Source organism: Myxocyprinus asiaticus, chromosome 26 (assembly GCF_019703515.2).
Source record: "Myxocyprinus asiaticus isolate MX2 ecotype Aquarium Trade chromosome 26, UBuf_Myxa_2, whole genome shotgun sequence".
Taxonomy (NCBI): Eukaryota; Metazoa; Chordata; class Actinopteri; order Cypriniformes; family Catostomidae; genus Myxocyprinus; species Myxocyprinus asiaticus.
Window position 1 is genome coordinate 39,397,580 of NC_059369.1, and position 4,636 is coordinate 39,402,215.

Below are 4,636 nucleotides of genomic sequence, written 5' to 3' on the forward strand. Positions count from 1 at the left end.
GGTGATGGTGGACGCCTTGCTGGCTAACGGCTGCGCACATAGTGATATTCACTCCACGCTGTCCAGGGACATTCACAATGGCACGGTGGCCAATAATGTTCTGTCACCATCCCCTTCTTTTGGCTAGGTTGAAGCCAGCCTCATCAATGTAAATATAAACATGCTGAATTGCAGCAGCATCCAGCTCCAAGACTCTTTGAAACAGACAAAAAGACAATATGTGAAATAGACCTAGAGCAGTCAATATGGTGAGGCACAATACACTGGATTACAGTACTGTAATGTGTCTATACAGTGCTGATATGATAGTAAATTCACAGTATAGTACTTACATGCACATATTGATAGAACTGTTCTTTAACCCTCTCTTTTCTTTCATTATGAAATGACATTACTGTAACATTGGCCAACAATCACTTAGTAAAATGGGCCTACTGATATGTCAGACTGCAGTATACTACAGTATACATACATAAAGAGAATAGTGTAGATGGTAGGTAACTTACCAGTTCCCATTTCTGAATGTACAGATGATAGATGCAACTGTGTAGTGGCTCAGGTTGGGCTGAACTCTCTGCCCAGCCTACCTAATACTCAATCTATGGTTGAGCACATGGTCAACCAATGTGGCCCTGATCTTATCTGAGACAACGGTCCTTCTTTGTCTTCGTCCTCGTCTTCCTCCTCTTACTCTCACTCCTGCACCTCTACAGTAGCTCTTGCTTCACCATTGACTTTCATTTTCCTCTAAAACAGGAGAGCTCCTCTGTGGCCTTTTATAGTGCTAAAGCTCTGATTTCTAAGTGAACAAATTAGCAACTTGTGTTTACACCTGTGAGGAGCGGGTGTTGCTAATTGGTGTATAGAGCTTGGCATTGTGATTTGCGTCGCTTTCCAAAGGGACTAAAGAGATTTTAATTTTGAATGTTGTGCCTAATGTAGAGAACTGTGTGTAGTGTTTTCAAAAAGTGTGATATAGAATTGAAAACTGAGTGTAAAGCAGGAATTGTGCTTGCAGTTTTGCAGACTTGATTTAGGGATTTGGTACATGAGTTTCAGATTTTGGTGATTTGCGTTTCAAGTTCCAATTTTAGTGTGTAAACAATTGGGAAAAACTGTTACTGATAAACATCCATACCGACTACAGCGATGCTGTCTTGACCTGTGTGACCATGACTGACTGAACTGAACAGTGTAGTTTCCCCAGCCGGAACATGTGACAGCCGGTTCTACTTTTCTGTATTTACCGTGACAAATCCGAACTGAATGTTCAAAATACAAATCACTTTTGTTGACTTACCGTAGTGATAAGGACATTGTTTTGAAAACTGATTTTTGTATGTACTCATTAATAGTAATTTTTAATTTTTAACCAAAGAGTCTTCTGTAGTGCAAGCTTTAAGTAAATAATACATCACATATAACAAACAATATTATATTAAAAATGTTAAAATATACTGTCTGATTACTTTCCTGTAACAAAAACCTGCAGCTTTGAAATATGTATTCATTGTATTGAGCCAAGAGGTAAATACATTGGTCACGCTTTTTCTCACAGGTCAGAATTCACCAAAATTTAACTTTAATCCGCAGCTTGCGTTTCCGGTTTCCCGCAATTTGAATGGGAGTGAACTGAGCACAAAGTGTGACCAGGACTTTATACTTATTAGGCATAGATTTTTTTTTTTTAAACTCAGTTGGATGAAAGTTACCGCAGCTCGGCTTCCTGTGACAGTGAAACTATATTTGATTGATTCTCTTGAAGGCTGAGTCCGTGAAGCCGTCAAATAAATGATCTGTCATCTGATTTAAGAAGCTGGTGGGCGATTAGTTCAGGTTCTTGAGGCCCTCTTGGAGAATTGAAGTAAGATATAAATTCAGTGACAGAAGGAAAATTATCTTCACCATTTTGTTAGTGTTAAAATCTACCAGAGCCAAAAGATTTGTTTTCAAGATAAATTCTCTGAAAACTTTATATCTTGTGTTAGTTTGCTTCTCAAGTAAATGTATCTTGTTTAAATATCTAAAGGGTGTTTAAATATTTTTTACTGGAAAACAAGATAAAATTACTGGTTAAGAAAATGCTTTTTTATTATTTTTATGAATGCACCAATATAAAAATATTTGGCTGAAACCGATCTTAATAAATATAAATACGAACAAAAAAACAAAAAACAAAAAAAAAAACTATAGCCTGAAATCAATACTTTGTCATTTAGTCACCTTATTTTGTCATCAGATCACTTTTTCTAAGGAAAAATGTTTTAAAAAATACACAGAAGTACAAAAGCTATTTTGTTGGATCTCTTTAACACAGGCCAAATTTTAAAGAGAGCAGCAACAATAAATTATTATTATTTTTTAAAGTGTATCTTTATATTACACAGAAAAAAATGACTATAAACTGAACAATGAAATAACGAGATTATAAATAATAATTGTTTTTCACATCGGCGTTTTCATGCTTATGATCAATTCGCGGATGGTTTTAATTTGGTCAATAAATGGCCAATAAAAATTGGTGGCTGATACATTGGTGCATCCCTAATTTTTGCAATGTAGAGCAAAGATCCACCTCCACTGCAAAGGGGAAGCTTAGAATTCAGATAAGCCTAGATTCAGAAATTTCCAGACATCTGCCGGCTTCTGTGAGCTAATAAATTCCCAACCGAGAGCACTGTATAGATCCTGTTTGTAGTGTGGGTTTGGTTCTGTACGGTAATTGCTGTCCATCAGGGCTTATGCTGAATCAAACAGTCAAGTCAGCATTTCTGTAGACCGCTTAACAAGCCCCTGATAAATGGAATGAAAGCCATGTCAAACTCTTTCAGATGGAAATGTCCCCTGCCTGAGGCTAATATGGGTCATGGAATTTGTACTAAAATGAGCTTTGAGTAAATGGCATCATTTATTAGTGATTGAAATGCTCAAAGGTGTTTTTCTTTTGAAGAAGAAATGTATCTCCCTAGACGACATCAGGACTGACTGTGTAGATCAATCGTCCTTCTAAGGCGAAAGAGTGAGATCGAACTGAGGAAGCTTGTTAGATGAAAAATGGTCATTTTATTTTACTGTAAAACCAACAGACAACAGGTTTCTTTATATCACATCACAAACTGAGCCTGTAAACTTCAAACCATATAAGAAGTGATGCCATATTTGGCTTGTGTACAGAGGCCCCTAAAAAGGATTTGGACACTTGAGTCACACTTAAAGATGTCTGAATGTCATCACATTGAGAACAAAATATTAAAGCAAGTGGCAAATTTTCTCATTTCTTCGAATGTTATCGAAGTAGCTACTATATTTGAATTCAGAGGTGATTATGAACTGCATAAATGATCTGATTTGATTGTGAATAAAGACTTAAATTACGATAAGTGGTTGTATGCATTCAGAAAAGTATAAATATGATGCAAGAGTCATCTGGACTACTTTTTAGTATTTTATGGTGCTTTTTTTCACTGTATGCTTTTGACTGGTCAAGTTTCACTGCATTTCCTGAGAAGCACCAACCATTTAAAAAAACGTTTAAAGACAATTCTGTAGGGAATTTTGGCATTGTCTTGTTCTCCAAATTGTGCTGCTCGTGCCTAGACCACAGTTCACTGATTCTCGATCTCCTGTGTGCTTGTGTGTGTGTACGCATGTATGTCTGCCTGTGTGTTTATAGTTGGGTGCAAATAAAGTCTTTAGTCTTTACTTCTTGGCTCAGACTGGAGGAGGAATGAAGACTTCATTCAAGTTTCCCAGAGTTGTGCAGGGGGTGGCGGTGAGAAGTGAGGGGATTAGAGGATCAGTGCTTTCCAAATGACAGGATGAAAACACAGAGCATCACAGGTGTCTTATACACCTCTTGTGTCCTGATCTTATACAGGAAATACAGCTTAGAGCTGCTCTTAGAGAGAATGCACATGTACAAAGCAGAACAGGAAGATGCATCAACAGTTTTTATCTTCTATTTCACTTTTAGCAATCAAAACATGTTAGTGACCTTTAAAAAAGAAAAAAGAAAAGCACACACAAATGTTTGAAAAGCACACACAAAAATGTGCTCCATCATATTTTGTGTCCAGTTTGTGTTTTGATGAGTGTCTCGACCTTGCTCGCAGTCCATTCACGGACCATTTGAGGCATATTGCACAGAAAAATGACAGTCTGGCAAGCTCTAATTGGCTGGCTTTATGCAACCAGACTGATCTTATGGTGCACGGTGAAATCAGAAACAGTAGGTGGACTTTTCTTTGGTCTGTGCTTACTGAAATGCAAAACACTGCCCCAGTGTTCAAAGCAGTAAGTGTTGTTGGGTGTATGGGCACATGTGTGCTCCCTTTTTCGGGAGAAATGTCTGAGGGGCACCAAAAGCGAGTTGTTTTCAGCTGTACGTGCTGTAATACAGTGAAGAAGAATAGATATTTTATAAACTCTAGCCCCAATCCAAATCCTAAACCTAACCATCATGGAGTAAAAATGTAATGTTAGAGGGAAAAATGCAACCTCCGAATCGCGCTCTTTACTTATGATACGAATGTGATTTCTTCCTGGTTTCAACGAGGGATCTGAACCTGGGTCTCCTATGCTGCAGACTCGATGCACTTACTGTCAAGCCACAGGGGAAGGTAAAACTGCTGGAGAA